General features: G+C 44.5%; 1 pseudogene; it reads right to left on the bottom strand.

Moving 5' to 3' along the window:
* Window positions 1–20,800, bottom strand: part of LOC123153520 (uncharacterized) — a 48,523-nt pseudogene that overhangs the window by 14,254 nt on the left and 13,469 nt on the right.

Genomic DNA, 20,800 nt, shown 5'->3' with positions numbered 1-20,800 from the left:
ATTATGGCCTCTAGGGCATATTTCCTTCAGTCTCCCACTTGCACTAGAGTCAATAATCTAGTTCACATCGCCATGTGATTTAACATCAATAGTTCAGATCACCGTGTGATTAACACCCATAGTTCACATCGTCATGTGACCAACACCCAAAGGGTTTACTAGAGTCAATAATCTAGTTCACATCGCTATGTGATTAATACCCAAAGAGTACTAAGGTGTGATCATGTTTTTCTTGTAAGGGAAGTTTAGTCAACGGGTCTGCCACATTCAGATCTGTATGTATTTTGCAAATTTCTATGTCAACAATGTTCTGCACAGAGCTACTCTAGCTAATTGCTCCCACTTTCAATATGTATCCAGATTGAGACTTTGAGTCATCTGGATTAGTGTCAAAACTTGCATCGACGTAACCCTTTACGACGAACCTTTTGTCACCTCCATAATCGAGAAACATATCCTTATTCCACTAAGGATAATTTTGACCAATGTCCAGTGATCTACTCCTAGATCACTATTGTACTCCCTTGCCAAACTCAGGGCAGGGTAAGCAATAGGTCTGGTACACAGCATGACATACTTTATAGAACTTATGGCTGAGGCATAGGGAATGACTTTCATTCTCTCTCTATTTTCTGCTGTGGTCGGGTTTTGAGTCTTACTCAACTTCACACTTTGTAACACAGGCAAGAACTCCTTCTTTGACTGTTCCATTTTGAACTACTTCAAAATCTTGTCAAGGTATGTACTCATTGAAAAACTTATCAAGCGTCTTGATCTATCTCTATAGATCTTGATGCTCAATATGTAAGCAACTTCGTGGAGGTCTTTCTTTGAAAAACTCCTTTCAAACACTCCTTTATGCTTTGCAGAATAATTCTACATTATCTTCGATCAACAATATGTCATTCACATATACTTATCAGAAATGTTGTAGTGCTCCCACTCACTTTCTTGTAAATACAGGCTTCACCGCAAGTCTGTATAAAACTATATGCTTTGATCAACTTATCAAAGTGTATATTCCAACTCCGAGATGCTTGCACCAGTCCATAGATGGATCGTTGGAGCTTGCATATTTTCTTAGCACCTTTAGGATTGACAAAACCTTCTGGTTGCATCATATACAACTCTTCTTTAATAAATCCATTAAGGAAAGCAGTTTTGCTTATCCATTTGCCAGATTTCATAAAATGCGGCAATTTCTAACATGATTCGGACAGACTTAAGCATGGATACGAGTGAGAAACTCTCATCGTAGTCAATACCTTGAACTTGTCAAAAACCTTTTGCGACAATTCTAGCTTTGTAGATAGTAACACTACTATCATCGTCCGTCTTCCTCTTGAAGATCCATTTAATCTCAATGGCTCTCCGATCATTGGGCAAGTCAATCAAAGTCCATACTTTGTTCTCATACATGGATCTCATCTCAGATTTCATGGCCTCAAGCCATTTCGCGGAATCTAGGCTCATCATTGCTTCCTCATAGTTCATAGGTTCATCATGGTTAAGTAACATGACATCCAGAACAGGATTACCGTACCACTCTGGTGCAGATCTCACTCTGGTTTACCTATGAGGTTCGGCAGTAACTTGATCTGAAGTTACATGATCATCATCATTAGCTTCCTCACTAATTGGTGTAGTAGTCACAGAAATAGATTTCTGTGATGAACTACTTTCCAATAAGGGAGCAGGTACAGTTACCTCATCAAGTACTACTTTCCTCCCACTCACTTCTTTGGAGAGAAACTCCTTTTCTAGAAAGGATCCATTCTCAGCAATGAATATCTTGCCTTCGGATCTGTGATAGAAGGTGTACCCAACAGTTTCTTTTGGGTATCCTATGAAGATTTACTTCTCCGATTTGGGTTCGAGCTTATCATGTTGAAACTTTTTCACATAAGCATCGCAGTCCCAAACTTTAAGCAACGACAGCTTAGGGTTCTCACCAAACCATAGTTCATACGGTGTCGCCTCAACGGATTTAGATGGTGCCCTTTTTTAATGTGAATGCAACTGTCTCTAATGCATAACCCCAAAACTATAGTGATTAATCGGTAAGAAACATCATAGATTGCACTATATCCAATAATAGTACGGTTATGACATTCGGACACACCATTATGCTGTGGTGTTCCAGGTGGCATGATTTTGTGAAACTATTCCACATTGTTTTAATTGAAGACCAAACTCGTAACTCAAATATTTGTCTCTGCGATCAGATCGTAGAAACTTTATTTTCTTGTCACGATGATTTTCCACTTCACTCTGAATTTCTTTGAACTTTTCAAATGTTTCAGACTTTTGTTTCATCAAGTAGATAACCCATATCTACTCAAATCATCTGTGAAGGTCAGAAAATAACGATACCCGCCGCGAGCCTCAACACTCATCGGACTGCATACATCAGTATATATTATTTCCAATATGTTAGTTGCCCGCTCCATTGTTCCGGAGAACAGAGTCTTAGTCATCTTGCCCATGAGGCATGGTTCGCAAGTATCAACTGATTCATAATCAAGTGATTCCAAAAGCCCATCAGCATGGATTTTCTTCATGCGCTTTACACCAATATGACCTAAACGGCATTGCCACAAATAAGTTGCACTATCATTATTAACTTTGCATCTTTTGGCTTCAATATTATGAAAATGTGTATCACCACGATCGAGATCCAATAAACCATTTTCATTGGGTGTATGACCATAGAAGGTTTTATTCATGTAAATAGAACAACAAGTATTCTCTAACTTACATGAATAACCGTATTGCAATAAACATGATCCAATCATATTCATGCTCAACGCAAACACTAAATAACATTTATTTTAGATTTAACACTAATCCCGAAAATATAGGGAGTGTGCGATGATGATCATATCAATCTTCGAACCATTTCCAATACACATCGTCAGTTCACCCTTAACTAGTCTCTGTTCATTCTGCAACTCCTGTTTTGAGTTACTATTCTTAGCAACTGAACTAGTATCAAATACTGAGGGGTTGCTATAAACACTAGTAAAGTACACATCAATAACATGTATATCAAATATACCTATGTTCACTTTGCCATCCTTCTTATCCGCCAATTACTTGGGGTAGTTCCACTTCCAGTGACCAGTCCCTTTGCAGTAGAAGCACTCAGTTTCAGGCTTAGGTCCAGACTTGGGTTTTTCACTTGAGCAATAACTTGCTTTCCATTCTTCTTGAAGTTCCCCTTTCTTCCCTTTGTCCTTTTTCTTGAAACTAGTGGTTTTGTTTACCATCAACACTTGATGCTTTTCTTGATTTCTACCTTCGTCGATTTTAGCATCACGAAGAGCTTGGGAATCGTTTCCGTTATCCCTTGCATATCATAGTTCATCACAAAGTTCTACTAACTTGGTGATGGTGACTAGAGAATTATGTCAATCACTATCTTATCTGGAAGATTAACTCCCACTTGATTGAAGAGATTGTAGTACCCAGACAATCTTAGCACATGCTCACTGCTTGAGCTATTCTCCTCCATCTTTTGAGCTATAGAACTTGTTGGAGACTTCATATCTCTCAACTCGGGTATTTGCTTGAAGTATTAACTTCAACTCCTGGAACATCTCATATGGTCCATGACATTCAAAACGTCTTTGAAGTCCCGATTCTAAGCCGTTAAGCATGGTGCACTAAACTATCAAGTAGTTATCATATTGAGCTAGCCAAAAGTTCATAACGTCTGCATCTACTCCTGCAATAGGTCTGTCACCTAGCGGTGCATTAAGGACATAATTCTTCTGTGCAGCAATGAGGATAAACCTCAGATCGCGGATCAAATCCGCATCATTGCTACTAACATTTTTCAACTTAGTTTTCTCTAGGAACATATAAAAATTAAATGGGGAGCAACATCGCGAGCTATTGATCTACAACATAGATATGCTAATACTACCAGGACTAAGTTCATGATAAATTAAAGTTCAATTAATCATATTACTTAAGAACTTCCACTTAGATAGACATCCCTCTAATCATCTAAGTGATCACGTGATCCAAATCAACTAAACCATAACCAATCATCACGTGAAATGGAGTAGCTTTCAATGGTGAACATCATTATGTTGATCATATCTACTATATGATTCACGCTCGACCTTTCGGTCTCAGTGTTCCGAGGCCATATCTGCATATGCTAGGCTCGTCAAGTTTAACCCGAGTATTCAGCGTGTGCACACACCCGATCATCACGTGGTGTCTGGGCACGACGAACTTTAGCAATGGTGCATACTCAGGGAGAACACTTTTATCTTGAAATTTAGTGAGAGATCATCTTACAATGCTACCGTCAATTAAAGCAAGATAAGATGCATAAAAGATAAACATCACATGCAAAAATATGTGACATGATATGGCCATCATTATCTTGTGCCTTTGATCTCCATCTCCAAAACATCGTCATGATTTCCATCGTCACCGGCATGACACCATGATCTCCATCACCTTGATCTATATCAATGTGTCGTCACACGGTCGTCTCGCCAACTATTGCTATCGAATAGCGATAAAGTAAAGCAATTATTTGGCACTTGCATCTTATGCAATAAAGAGACAACCATAAGGCTTCTGCCAGTTGCCGATAACTTCAACAAAACATGATCATCTTATACAACAACTTATATCTCATCATGTCTTGACCATATCACATCACAACATGCCCTGCAAAAACAAGTTAGACGTCCTCTACTTTGTCGTTGCAAGTTTTACGTGGCTGCTATGGGCTTAGTAAGAACCGTTCTTACCTACACATCAAAACCACAATGATAGTTTGTCAAGTTGATGCTATTTTAACCTTCGCAAGGACCGGGCGTAGCCACATTTGGTTCAACTAAAGTTGGAGAAACTGACACCCGCTAGTCACCTGTGTGCATAGCACGGCGGTAAAACCAGTCTCGCGTAAGCGTAGGCGTAATGTCGGTCCGGGCCGCTTCATCTGACATGCTGGTAAGCAGTATGACTTATATCGCCCACAACTCACTTGTGTTCTACTCGTGCATATGACATCTACACATAAAACCTGGCTCGGATGCCACTGTTGGGGAACGTAGTAATTTCAAAAATTTCCTACACACACGCAAGATCATGGTGATGCATAGCAACAAGAGGGGAGAGTGTTGTCCATGTACCCTCGTAGACCGAAAGCGGAAGCGTTAGCACAACGCGGTTGATGTAGTGGTACGTCTTCACGATCCGACCGATCAAGTACCGAACGCATGGCACCTCCGAGTTCTGCACACGTTCAACTCGATGACATCCCTCAAACTCCGATCCAGCCGAGCTTTGAGGGAGAGTTCCCTTAGCACGACGGCATGGTGACGATGATGATGTTCTACCGACGCAGGGCTTCGCCTAAGCACCGCTACGATATGACCAAGGTGGATTATGGTGGAGAGGGGCACCGCACATGGCTAAGAGATCACGAGATCAATTGTTGTGTCTTTGGGGTGCCCCTGCCCCCGTATATAAAGGAGTGGAGGAGGGGGAGGGCCGGCCCTCTTTATGGTGCACCCTAGGGGAGTCCTACTCCCACCGGGAGTAGGATTCCCCCTTTCCTAGTAGAACTAGGAGCCCTTCCAAGTAGTAGGAGTAGGACGGAAGGAAAGGGAAGGGAAAAGGAGAAGGAAGGAAGGGGGCGCCCCCCTCCCTAGTCCAATTCGGACCAGCCCATGGGGAGGGGTGCGGCCACCCTTTGAGGCCTTTCTCTCCTTTCCCGTATGGCCCATTAAGGCCCAATACGAATTCCCGTAACTCCCCGGTACTCCCAAAAATACCCAAATCACTCGGAACCTTTTTGATGTTCGAATATAGTCGTCCAATATATCGATCTTTACGTCTAGACCATTTCGAGACTCCTCGTCATGTCCCCGGTCTCATCCGGGACTCCGAACTCCTTTGGTACATCAAAACTCATAAACTCATAATATAACTGTCATCGAACTTTAAGCGTGCGGACCCTACGGGTTTGAGAACTATGTAGACATGACCGAGACATGTCTCCGGTCAATAACCAATAGCGGAACCTGGATGCTCATATTGGCTCCTACATATTCTACGAAGGTCTTTATCGGTCAAACCGCATAACAACATACGTTGTTCCCTTTGTCATCGGTATGTTACTTGCCCGAGATTCGATCGTCGGTATCTCAATACCTAGTTCAATCTTGTTACCGGCAAGTCTCTTTACTCGTTCTGTAACACATCATCCCGCAACTAACTCATTAGTTGCAATGCGTGCAAGGCTTATAGTGATGTGCATTACCGAGTGGGCCCAGAGATACCTCTCCGACAATCAGAGTGACAAATCCTAATCTCAAAATATGCCAACCCAACAAGTACCTTCGGAGACACCTGTAGAGCACCTTTATAATCACCCAGTTACGTTGTGACGTTTGGTAGCACACAAATTGTTCCTCCAATAAACGGGAGTTGCATAATCTCATAGTCATAGGAACATGTATAAGTCATGAAGAAAGCAATAGCAACAAACTAAACGATCAAGTGCTATGCTAACGGAATGGGTCAAGTCAATCACATCATTCTCTAATGATGTGACCCCGTTAATCAAATGACAACTCATGTCTATGGCTAGGAAACTTAACCATATTTGATTCAACGAGCTAGTCAAGTAGAGGCATACTAGTGACATATTGTTTGTCTATGTATTCACACATGTATTATGTTTCCGGTTAATACAATTCTAGCATGAATAATAAACATTTACCATGATATAAGGAAATAGATAATAACTTTATTATTGCCTCTAGGGCATATTTCCTTCGGTTTTCCTCCCCGGATAGATCTTTGTATTCGGCGGCTTCGCGCTGCGGGCAACTCGCTTGGCCATCTGGAGTAGATCGAGAGCTACGCCCCTGGCCATCAGGTCAGGTTCGGAAACTTAAACTACACCACCGACATCCGTGGAGACTTGATCTTTGACAGATTCGAGCCCATGTCAGGTGCGCCACACAATCACGACGAGCATAACATAACTCTATCGTCAGACAGTGTTCGGGAGATCGCATCTGCAACTACTCCGGCCCTCAATCCGGAGCAAAGTGTGCCATCCGAGGACGGGTGTATAGACCCCGCCATGGAGGCTGCACTCTCAGTGGGATAGAGCCGAATACTGACTTCACCCCTTGTGAGAGCCGTGTTGCCGAACTATTGGATTCGTCCCCGGCCATAGGCTCTGAGCCGCCTAGGTCTGTGCCTATCGAATCTAATTGGGCACCGATCATGGAGTTTACCTCCGCGGATATCTTTCAGCACTCGCCTTTCGACGATGTGCTAAATTCATTAAGGTCTCTCTCCTTGTCAGGAGAACCCTAGCCGAACTATGTCCGGCTAGAAGGGGATGCGGACGACGAAGAAATTCGTTGCCCACCCACCACCCACTTAGTAGCCACTATCGACGATTTAACCGACATGCTCGATTTCGACTCCGAAGACATCGACGGCATGGACGACGATGCAGGAGAGGAGCGGGAACCAGTGCCCACAGAGCGCTGGACAGCCACTTCATCACATGACATATACATGGTGGATACACCTAAGAAGGCAATGGTGACAAGACAGCGGAGGATGACCCCTCCAAGAAGCAAACAAAGCGTCGGCATAGGCGCCGCCCCAAATCCCGCCTCAGCAAAAACAGCGATAATAGCGCAAGAGAAAATAACACCCCAGTCGACTCCAGAGGAAACAACGACCACATTGACCCGGCGGCAGAGCACGATGAAACTGCAAACGACGAACATAGTACGGATCCGATGTCCGAACACGGCGACGCCACGGATAAACCTCATCAACCTCCCTCTGGGGAGGAAAACAGTCCGGATGAAGATGCACACATCATCCCGGAAAGGCACTTGGAACAAGAGAACCTCCGCAGCAGGCTTATTGCCACAGCGAGGAGTCTGAAGAAGCAGAAGCAAAGGCTTAAGGCCGCACAAAATACGCTCAACAGCAGGTGGAACAAAGTGCTCGACAACGAAGAAAAGTATGGTGACAGTTACCACACAAAGAGCTATCCAAAGCGCAAGCTATTACCTGAATTCGATGATGAGGCCTTAGAGCCCACACAGCCGAAAAATAAAACGGCCAACCGGCCGGATCGACCACCTTGTGGCCACGATAGAGCGGCTAACAAGGCCGCACGTAAGTCAACACACAATATACATGAGGACTTGCGCCCAAAATCTAGAATGACCAGATCCATCTATGGATCTAGGAAGCGCGCTCCGGCACAAAATCAAAACCGAATACTACAACCATCCGAACGCCATGATACTTCCAAATACAGGTGCTGGACCACGAATTTCCAGAAGGATTCAAACCAGTGAACATAGAGGTGTACAACGGGACCACAGACCCTGGGGTCTGGATTGAGGACTTTATCCTCCATATCCATATGGCTCGCGGAGACGATCTCCACACCATCAAGTACTTGCCCCTCAAGCTTAAAGGACCAGCTCGGCACTAGCTGAAAAGCCTCCCCAAAAACTCAATTGGAAGTTGGGAGGAGCTCGAGGATGCTTTTCGGGCTAATTGTCAAGGGACCTATGTCCGACCTCCGGATGTAGACGATTTAAGTCATATAATTCAATAGCCCGGAGAGTCAGCCCGAAAGCTTTGGAACAGGTTTCTCACTAAGAAGTACCAAATCGTCGACTGTCCGGACGCCGAAGCCTTAGTAGCTTTCAAGCACAGCATCCGAGACGAATGGCTCGCCAGACACCTCGGTCATGAAAAACCGAGAACAATGGCAGCCCTCACAAGCCTCATGACCCGCTTTTGCACGGGCGAAGATAGCTGGTTAGCCCACAGTAGCACCAGTGACCCAAGCACATCCGAAGTCAGGGATGGCAATGGAAAACCACGACGTAGTAAAATCAATCGTCGAAATAAAGAAGACAGCCCAGATAATACGGCGGTAAACACCGGATTCAGGGGCTCTCGACCAGGTCAGCGGAAAAAGCCTTTCAAAGGCAGCAGAGATGGACCGTCCAGCCTAAACAAGATTCTAGACAAACTATGTCAGATTCATGGCACCCCGATAAACCTGCAAATCACACCCACAGAGAATGCTAGGTATTTAAGCAGACCGGTAAGCTAAACGCCGAACACAAGGGGAGGGAGACACCAAGCGAAGACGAGGACGAACCTCGCCAGCAAAGCACTGGAGAACAGAAAAAATTCCCACCAGAGGTTAAAACAGTAAACATGATCCACGTGATGAAGAGGAGAAGCAAACATGCACTTCGAGACATACGCGCCGTAGAGCTCGTCATCCCTAAGTTCAAACCTTGGTTGGCCTGCCCGATCACTTTTTATTGCAGGGATCACCCGACAAGCATTCGGCGTGAAGGATTAGCTACCTTGGTGTTAGACCCAATAATAAACGGATACCATCTCACACGAATCCTAATGGACGGCGGCAGTGGCCTAAATCTGATATATCAGGACACAGTCCATAAAATGGGGATAGACCCGACAAAAATCAGCCACAGTAATACTACCTTCAAGGGAGTAATACCAGGCCCAGAGGCCCGCTCCACGGGCTCTCTAATACTAGAGGTTGTATTCGGTTCACCCAGAAACTACCAAAGTGAGAAGTTAGACTTTGACATTGCTCCATTCCGAAGCGGCTATCAAGCACTACTCGGAAGAACAGCTTTCACTCGTTTTAATGCGGTACCACATTACGCTTCTCTTAAGCTTAAGATGCCTGGTCCATGTGGCACCATCACATTTAGTGGAGATATTGAGCGTTCTCTACACGCGAAAGAACGTGCGGCGGCTTTAACAACCGAGCACTAGACGGCCTCACCAACCAGAATAAATGACAGGTCGTCAAGACCACAGACACGGTTCGACGAGTCCGATGCATCACTAGATATACCTGAGATTGGTTTGATGGTTGAACCTTCATAAACGGTACAAGGGGCTTCCCGCGTGTAATCAGGGCTAGTTCGGCTCAACTCTACTTATCTTGAATTTTAATGGTTTATCGAGAATAGCCAATTTTTTGGCACGACAACTTTCACCTAAGGCCGTCTCTTTTACAGATGACAATCGTGCGGCACCCATCCAGGACACAGCACAACAGAGACACGGGCGCAAACGTGCAGGAGGGACCCGCTCAAAGGTTTATTTTTAGATTAAGACCCTGCGTAAACCTTTTTTGCTGTCTCTTGTTGTTCACATCCTCCGGATACTCAATACAACCGAGAAGGATGCTGACGTTATTGGCATTTTGCCACGTTGGAATATTGCACGTACCTGGACACTCGGGGTTTATTATTAAGGGCATTGTTCAGCCCGGCATATGTTATAAGGACTGAATACCTTAGGGAGTGTTCGGCATCATGAGTTTGGCCTTATATGCATCAGCTCCGAATCATGTCTTTGGTCAAATGTTGGGTTTTCCCGGCTCCCATGTTTTGCTACCTTATGTTCCGCTCTATCGGCTAAGGCGGCACCGAGAGAACTACCGCGATTGTGCCCTGGTTCATCCGGATGAGCACCTCAGTAGAGAAAGCCGAAAAATGACTTTCATGATAAAGCGTGAGATAGGTCAACCGCTCGATGACTTAGCGGAATCTTCGGGATTCCTCCGCATTAACGAAGGGCCGTTTCCCGGTCATGTACGTACGCGCACCGTACTCGGGTGAGCGCGGAGGTACCAGGGGCTATATAGTAGTTCCACCGTCAAACTCCTATGGCTAAGTGAAAGTGTTAAAGCAATATAGTCTGATTGCCTCGTTCGCTACGCTACCACCTCCTTAATGGACCAAGATGTTGGATCAAGTGTGAATACACGTTTTTTGTGAACAGCCCTGCATTATATGCGTGGGGGATGAAGCCGACGACTGCAAACTTTCAGGTTATATACATATATACATAAACGGCCGCACAGGAGGCATCATAGTACTTTCAGGCAAAAGTATAAACACAGCCTTTATAATTCAATAAAACATTGTTTTTACAATGGGAATACATGTCACTAGAACATAATATTCTTCGAGCACTGAGCCTCTATTGAACAAGCGCCTTCAAAGACTTCTTCAAAGTAGTGCTCGGCAGATACTCGGCCTACGGCCAAACTTTGGGTTGCAATAGCGGTGGCCTCCATCTCTTCCCAGTATGTCTTGACACGGGCAAGTGCCATACGCGCACCCTTTATGCACGCCGACCTCTTCATAGCGTCGATGTGCGGCATAGCACCAAGGAACTATTGCACTAAACTAAAATAACTATTCGGCCTTGGCCCTTCCAGCCACAGATGATCCACAACAGACCTCATAGCAAGCCCGGACAACCTATGGAGCTTGGCCCACTCGGCCATTCGCTCATTCAACAGCAGCGGACGCACTGGAACATTGAACTATGACCAGAACAGCTTTTCCACTTCACGATCTTTTTTATCCTTGAAGTACTCGGCCGCATCAGCAACACTTGCTGCCAAATCCACGTATGCGTCTGCAGAACTCCATAGTTGATCAAGAGGGGCATACTTCGGATCCCCGAACTTCATCCGCAACAAAAAGGGCTTCCCAGCCGCGATATCTCCAGCTTGACACATCTCCTCCTTCGCCGCTCTGATTTTGGAGCGGGCTTCCTTGGCTGCTACCATGGCCTTCTCCAGGTCCGTCGCCTTCGCTCGGCTTCCTTTTTGAAGAAGCTGGTAACGGTCGGCGGCATCTTTGAACTCAACGGCCATCTTGGCTATTTTTTCCTTCCTTTGGCAATGCACAACCTGTTCGGCCCTCAGCTCTTCGACCGCCTTTAGATCGGACACATCACTATTCCTGGCTTGTTCCTTGGCTCGGGCAAGTTCCGCCCGAAGGGTCTCCACGATGGCTGCTCCATCTGCAATCACAACATATTAAAGATACTGGCATCATGCTCCTCTTACTATGTGTTGATCACCGAAGAAATCACATACCCTGTGCCTCGTCGAGCCGCTTGTTGACAAGCACGATGTCGGCATCTGCCGCATCAAATTGCCGCTTCAGCTCGGCAAACTCATCAGTCCGGTTAGCCACCAGACCTTCATCCACCTACACATGAAGGCGACCTGATTATTACCTGGGACTATGATCCTCTGATTGCCGCCGTTCTCGACGGCAACCAGAGTCTCATGGACTACTATCTGCATAGGGCACACCTAACGTGTGTGGTACTGTCAAAAACATACACTATTTCACGTACCTCAAGCCTTGCAGCAGACTCATAAAAGCTTCATGCAACCCGCTTTCGGCGGATGAAATCCTCTCAATCACCGTAACCATTAGTGTACGATGCGCTTCTGAGATGGTGCTTGCTCCAGAAGATCCTTCAGTGCGCCCGATCACACACCGGACGGTTTCAGACTCTTTTTGTTGCTCTCTTTAGGAGCCGAATACTGAGGACTTTGGGTGGCCAAAGGATTACCCTCTGGCCTTGGCGGATCTGGAGAAACCCTCCGCGATGACACTTCAGGGTCGCCCGCCTCATAAGGCGGGGTGGCAGGGGGAGGTGTTTCGCTCTCCATCATCTCCGGAAGAAGATCCCCCGAAGACGAACTCTGTCGAGAAGGGATACGATCCGAACTACAAGATATATGCTTCGGTTATTGTCTTCAGAAGTAATGTAGGATATTTTTACTAGTAAGTACTTTTTGTTTACTTACAGCTCGGTAGAGGGCTGATCCTGTTGCGGGCGATGTGCGGCAAGAGTACCCTTCGAGGCAGGACCCTCTGGCGAAGATTTCTTCCCCCGTTTGGAAACCTTTGTTTCTGGGTCTTCAGAGGTGGTCCTCTTCCTTCCTTGGGAGAGGGAATTTCAGATTCTTCTCCCTAGTTATCCTCCTTCGCGGAGGCGCTAATTCCCCCGGTTTGGACGAATAATGAGTGAGGCCTGCTTTCAGCCTCTTTATTCCCCCCTTTATCTTCCCCTGAGGGCGCCTGATAAGGCGCCGGCTCGAGCATTCTGGCTAGTACTGGATTTGCTGAGCCTTCGGGAAGGTGGGCCGAACACCTTATCATCTTCGCCTTTGTTACCCAGTCCTGGTCAAAGAGCGACTTTTCAGAATGATGTCGTGATAAATAAAAAGGCAGCGTGTTCAGCCACGGGATTACTTACTTGGGTATCTGGGTGATTACAGCTCAGACCCACATCTGCGGTGGTGTCCGGACACTTTATTTGTTGTCCGAAGAACAATTTGTACATCTCTTCGAGCGTCATGCCAAGGAAGTGCTGAATAGTTCGCGGTCCCTCCGGGTTGAATTCCCACATACAGAGGGGTCGATGTTTGCAAGGCGGGACCCGACGAACTAGCATAACTTGCATTACCGTGACCAAGCTAACATCTCTCTCGAGGAGATCTTAGATGCGACTCTGCAATATCGGCACATCATTTACTGGCCCCTAGTCCAGCCCCTTGTTGATCCATGATGCCAGTTGTGGTGGGGCGCCCGAGCGAAAGGCAGGGCGGCTACCCACTTGGTACTCCAGGGAGCTGTGATATAAAACCACTCCCGTTGCCATAAACTGGACACCTCGGGAAGGATCCCTCTAGCAATGGAACATCAGAGCTTTTGCTTATTACGGCACCTCCGCATTCTGCGTGTCGCCCCTCGATCATCTTCGGCTTCACATTGAAAGTCTTGAGCCACAGGCCGAAGTGTGGGGTAATGCGGAGGAAGGCCTCACATACGACGATGAACGACGAGATGTGAAGGAGGGAATCCGGGGCCAGGTCATGGAAATCCAGCCCATAATAAAACATGAGCCCCCTAACAAAGGGATCCAGAATGAGGCCTAGCCCTCGGAGGAAGTGAGAGATGAATACAACGCTCTCGCCGGGTTCGGGAGTGGGAATGACCTGCCCTCGAGCAGGCAGCCTGTGCCAGATTTCGCCGGTCAAATACCAGGCCTCTCTTAGCTTATTGATGTCTTCCTCTTTGACAGAGGAAGGCATCCACCGACCTTGAAGGTTGGATGCGAACATGGTTGAAGGTCCGAAGCGCCTGACCTGAGCGTTGGGTGTTGGAACTCGAGGTGGGGGAAGGATTCGATTGAGTACAAGAAGGAAAAAAGGATAGGCCTTGTCCTCTTTATAAAGAGGGTGAATATCAAGCGTCCTCCTCGTGGCCATTTGGGACTTGCCTAAAATCGAGGAGTCATACCAACGGGCACGATTGGGTTACCCACGTCCGTATTGATGAGAATCCCGTAATAAGGGGACACAATCTCTGCTTCGACAAGACGTGTCAAGAGAACCGCCTCGCAATATGTGCAGTGCTGGTTGAGAAAAACGGTTCGAATAATGATCGGGCCATGACGTGATGTCATGTTGCTAAACATGTCAGCAGATTAGATTTGTGGAAATATTATTCTCTCTGTGGTGGTATCTGGAACTTGTTTTGCAGAGCCGGACACTATCCTTGTGTTCAAAATCTTCTATGGAGTATTCAGAGGAAGAACCCGCCTTGCAATGCCGAAGACAAATCTGCGCGCCGGACTCATCGTCATTGAAGCCTGGTTCAGGGGCTACTGAGGGAGTCCTGGATTAGGGGGTCTTCGGACAGCCGGACTATATCCTTTGGCCGGACTGTTGGACTATGAAGATACAAGATTGAAGACTTCGTCCCGTGTCCAGATGGGACTCTCCTTGGCGTGGAAGGCAAGCTTGGCAATACGGATATGTAGATCTCCTCCCTTGTAACCGACTCTGTGTAGCCCTAGCCCCCTCCGATGTCTATATAAACCGGAGGGTTTAGTCCGTAGGACAACAACAATCATACCATAGGCTAGCCTCTAGGGTTTAGACTCTATGATCTCGTGGTAGATCAACTCTTGTAATACTCATATCATAAAGATCAATCGAGCGGGACGTAGGGTATTACCTCCATCAAGAGGGCCCGAACCTGGGTAAACATCGTGTCCCCCGCCTCCTATTACCATCCGCCTTAGACGCACAGTTCGGGACCCCCTACCCGAGATCCGCCGGTTTTGACACCGACACCCCTTCTCTCTTTTTCTCTCAATTTGTTTTGTTTTTTGGTGGGCTTCTTTGCCCTCTTTTTTATTTGGGCTTCTTTAGCCTCTTTTTTTAAGTCCGGAGTCTCATCCCGACTTGTGGGGGAATCATAGTCTCCATCGTCCTTTCCTCACTGGGGCAATGCTCTAATAATGATGATCATCACACTTTTATTTATTTACAACTCAATGTCTAGAACAAAGTATGACTCTATATGAATGCCTCCGGCGGTGTACCAGGATGTGCAATGATCTAGCGTAGCAATGACATCAAAAAACTGACAATCCATGAAAACATCATGCTAGCTATCTTACGATCATGCAAAGCAATATGACAATGTATGCTCAAGTCATGTATATGATGATGATGGAAGTTGCATGGCAATATATCTCGAAATGGCTATGGAAATGCCATAATAGGTATGTATGGTGGCTGTTTTGAGGAAGATATAAGGAGGCTTATGTGTGATAGAGCGTATCATATCACGGGGTTTGGATGCATCGGTGAAGTTTGCACCAACTCTCGAGGTGAGAAAGGGCAATGCATGGTGCCGAAGAGGCTAGCAATGATGGAAGGGTGAGAGTGCGTATAATCCATGGACTCAACATTAGTCATAAAGAACTCACATACTTATTGCAAAAATCTACAAGTCATCAAAACCAAGAACTACGCGCATGCTCCTAGGGGGATAGATTGGTAGGAAAAAGACCATCGCTCGTCCGCGACCGCCATTCATAAGGAAGGAAATTAAAGAAACACCTCATGCTTCAAATTTGTCACACAACGGTTACCATACGTGCATGCTACGGGACTTGCAAACCTCAACATAAGTATTTCTCAATTTCACAATTACTCAACTACCACGACTCTAATATCACCACCTTTATATCGCAAAACTATTGCAATGAATCAAACATATCATATTCAGTGATCTACGAGTTTTATGTAGGATTTTATCAGTAACCATGTGAATGACCAATTCCTGTCATCTCTCTAAATAGATATAAGTGAAGCAAGAGAGTTTAAGTCTTTCTACAAAATATATGCCCACGCTCTAACAAATATAAGTGAAGCAAAATAGAATTCTACAATTGGCGATTTTCTATGTGAAGAGAAACAGGCAATCCAAACTTCAAATGATATAAGTGAAGCACATGAAGCATTCTATAAAGCCATACTCAAAATATATAAGTGAAGTGCAAAGAGCATTCTATAAATCAACCATGGACTATCTCATACCGGCATGGTGCATCAAAGAAAAGTGAAAAGTAAATGCAAAAGACGCTCCAAGATTTGCACATATCACATGAACGAAATGAATCCGAAAACATACTGATACTTGTTGAAGACAGATGGGATGCCTTCCTTGGAATCCTGAAGCTTAGACGCTTGAGTATCCTTAAATATTTACTTGGGATGCCTTGGGAATCCCCAAGCTTGAGCTCTTGCCCCCTCCTTCTCCTCATATTGAGACCTCCTCGATCTTTGATCACTTCATCCACACAAAACTCAACAGAAAGCTCGGTAAGATCCATTAGTATAATAAAGAAAATCACTACTCTAAGTACTGTTGCAAACCAATTCATATTTTGTTTTCGCACTATAGCTACTATAATACAACTTTTCCATGGCTTAATCCACTGATAGAAATCGATAGTTTCATCAAAACAAGCAAACTATGCATCAAAAACAGAATCTGTCTAAAACAGGACAGTCTGTAGTAATCTGAATATTCACCATACTTCTGTTACTCCAAAAATTCTTAAACAATTAGAAAAAATAAAAAATCTGTATATAAAGAAAGTTCAAAAAGTTTCAGAACCGTTTGACGTTCCAGTAAAAAATGTAAAATCGTGCACTACAGCCAAAGTTTCTGTCTTGCAACGCACAAACCAACCAGCAATGTAAACATCTTAAAGGCAAATCTTGGCACATTATTCTTGTTATTAAACTTTATAAAAGCACGCAACAGAAATAAATGAATCTCTAAAACTTCCGGGTTGTCTCCCTGGCAGCGCTTTCTTTAAAGCCATTAAGCTAGGCATATAGTGCTCAAGTAATGGATCCACCCGGATCCGAAGGTATATCAAAGCCAATTTTAATTAACAATGATTTGTGATTTAGAAGTGAGCACAAAGTAACATATATCATGCAACAACGAATTCTAACTCTCTTCCTATGCATCGGCATGTCATAAAATAACAATTCATGCACACATAGTAAAGGCCAATGCATAGTATAAACAATTTCTTGCAATTTTATCATATTGGAAACATGGAGAGGCGGAGATGTAGTTCCTCTCTCATAATAATTGCAAGTAGGAGCAGCAAGAACATGCATATTATATCTATCAAAATCATCATGTGTAGAAGTGAAACGCAACCCATCAATATAATCCTTAATAAGGGCAAATTTCTCCGATATAGTGTAGTCGGGAGAATTCAACAAGATAATAGGACTATCATGTGTGGGTGCAATAGCAACAATTTCATGTTTAACATAAGGAACTATAGCAAGTTCATCTCCATAAGCATAATTCATATTGGCTTCTTGGCCACAAGCATAGCAAGCATCATCAAAAAGGGATATTTCAAAAGAATCAACGGGATCATAACAATCATCATAGCATTCATCCTTCCGTAAATTCGAAGGGAAAATAAACAATGTATGAGTTGAAGAGTTACTCTCATTAGAAGGTGGGCACGGGTAGCTAATCCGCTCTTCCTCCTTTTGTTCTTCGCTCTCCTCGTCATCTTTTTCATCCAATGAGCCCACAGTTTCATCAATTCCTTCTTCCATAGACTCCTACAAAATATTAGTCTCTTCTTGGACAGCGGAGGAGTCCTCAATATATGGTTTAACATAGGCATGAGAAGCATAATTACCATAAAAATATTTAAGTTTGGCAAAATTTTCAATTTTTTAAAGAGTAGCATCATACTTTCCAATCAAAGAAGCAATTTCATAAGAACCCTTAAAAGCAACAAATTCTTCAATTTATTGAACATCATAGTAATTATAAACACCCTTAGCATACGAAGATACGATTTCATTATCACTAAACTCACATTGGTAGGGAAGGTGTTTCTTAGGGTCTTCAGAACAACAAGTAAAATCATATATTTCACATAAATTCCAAGCATAGCATTGCAAACGATGAATTTGATCCAGTAAAAGTTTCCCTTTTTGAGATAAGCGGTGTCACACATAACAAGCATGCTCATCTAAAGATTTGCCCTCAACTAAGCTAGTTTGGGTTTCAGCACGAGCACATAAGGATCGAAGATGATCCAAGTAAAAAGTTTCAGGAGTGTGATAGATTTTGAGTGGTTCTTCAACCATTGGTGTAGTAGGTACAACTAATTGTTTTGGTATTTTGTGTTTCCTACCCATAACTAAAGATTGAAAACAAGAACACAAAATAAAAACTACATAGTGATAAAGCAAACAAGCACACAGGAGAATATTCAACCCACGCTATAACTCCCCGGCAACGGCGCCAGATAAAGGTCTTGATAACCCACAAGTATAGGGGATCAATGGTAGCCTCTTTTGATAAGTAAGAGTGTCGAACCCAACGAGGAGCTAAAGGTAGAACAAATATTCCCTCAAGTTTAATCGACCACTGATACAACTCTACGCACACTTGACGTTTGCTTTACCTAGAACATGTATAAAACTAGAAGTACTTTGTAGGTGTAATAGGATAGGCTTGCAAGAATATAAAGAGCGCGTAATTAAAAACTAGGGGCTGTTTTAGGTAAAGAAGCAATAAAGTTAGTATAGTGAGTGTGGAAAAGTGGTGGTAGGAGTTGTGAAATTGTCCCTAAGCAATTGACTACGTTACTAGACCGATAGCAAGTTTTATGTGGGAGAGGCCACTGCTAGCTTGTCATCCCTGACTTGGAATTCTATGCACTTATTATTGGAACTATTAGAAAGCATCTGCAACTACTAACGTTCATTAAGGTAAATGTCACTCTTGCCCTCCAATACATAGTCCTATCAACATACAACTAACCCTATGGTGTGATCCATGCGTGCGCTCGTATGATGGGCACCAAAGGACAGCAACATAACCACAAGCAAATTAAACCAATCATAGCAATTCACCAATTATCGATAGGACAATGAAAATCTACTCAGACATCATAGGATGGCAACACATCATTGGATAATAATATGAAGAATAAAGCACCATGTTCAAGTAGAGGGTACAGCGGGTTGCGGGAGAGTGGACTGCTGTAAATAGATGGGGGAAGGTGATGAAGACGTTGGTGAAGATGACGGAGGTGTTGGTGTAGATCGCCGTCACATGATAATGGCTCCGTCTACGTTCCGGCGCCACCAGGAGAGAGGGGGACAAAGCCCCGTTCTTCTTCTTCTTCTTCTTCCTTGACCTTCTCCCTAGATGGGAGAAGGGTTTACCCTCTGGTCCATGGCCTCCATGGCGGCGGAGGGGCGAGAGCCCCTCCTAGATTGGATCTCTCTCTCTCTCTCTCCCTCTCTCTCTCTCTCTCTCTCTCTCTCTCTCTCTCTCTATTTCTGCGTTCCAGATTCTGGCCTTTCACTATTTCTTATATTCCCGGAGATCCGTAACTCCGATTGAGCTGAAATTTTAACATGATTTATCTACGGATATTGGCTTTCTTGCGACGAAAGAAGGGCACCAACCACCTTATGGGGTGGCCACGAGGGCCCAGGGCGCGTTAGACCCCTTGGGGCGCACTGATACGTCTCTGTCGTATCTACTTTTCCAAACACTTTTGTCCTTGTTTTGGACTCTAACTTATATGATTTGAATGAAACTAACCCGGACTAATGCTGTTTTCAGAAGAATTGCCATGATATTGTTTTATGTGCAGAAACAAAAGTTCTCGGAATGACCTGAAACTCCACGGAATATCTTACAATAAATAATAAAAAATCCTCGCCAAAGATGAAGACCAGGAGGCCCACACCCTTTCCACGAGGGTGGGGGCGCGCCCCTACCTCATGGGCCCCCTGGAGACCTCCCGACTCCAACTCCAACTCTATATATCTGCTTTTGGGGAGAAAAAAATAAAAGAGAAGATTTCATCGCGTTTTACGATACGGAGACGCCACCAAGCCCGAAAACCTCTCAGGAGGGCTGATCTGGAGTCCGTTCGGGGCTCCGGAGAGGGGGATTCGTCACTGTCGTCATCATCAAGCATCCTCCATCACCAATTTCATGATGCTCACCGCCGTGTGTGAGTAATTCCATCGTAGGCTTGCTGGATGGTGATGGGTTGGATGAGCTTTATCATGTAATCGAGTTAGTTTTGTTAGGGTTTGATCCCTAGTATCCACTATGTTCTGAGATTGATGTTGCTATGACTTTGCTATGCTTAATGCTTGTCACTAGGGCCCGAGTGCCATGATTTCAGATCTGAACCTATTATGTTTTCATGAATATATGAGAGTTCTTGATCCTATCTTGCAAGTCTATAGTCACCTATTATGTGTTATGATTCGTTAAACCTGAAGTGACAATAATCGGGATACTTATCGGTGATGACCGTAGTTTGAGGAGTTCATGTATTCACTATGTGCTAATGCTTTGTTCTGGTTCTCTATTAAAAGGAGGCCTTAATATCCCTTAGTTTCCATTAGGACCCTGCTGCCACTGGAGGGTAGGACAAAAGATGTCATGCAAGTTCTTTTCCATAAGCACGTATGACTATATTCGGAATACATGCCTACATTACATTGACGAATTGGAGC

Source organism: Triticum aestivum, chromosome 7A (genome assembly GCF_018294505.1).
Source record: "Triticum aestivum cultivar Chinese Spring chromosome 7A, IWGSC CS RefSeq v2.1, whole genome shotgun sequence".
NCBI lineage: Eukaryota > Viridiplantae > Streptophyta > Magnoliopsida > Poales > Poaceae > Triticum > Triticum aestivum.
This window is presented reverse-complemented; position numbering and strand designations above follow the sequence as displayed.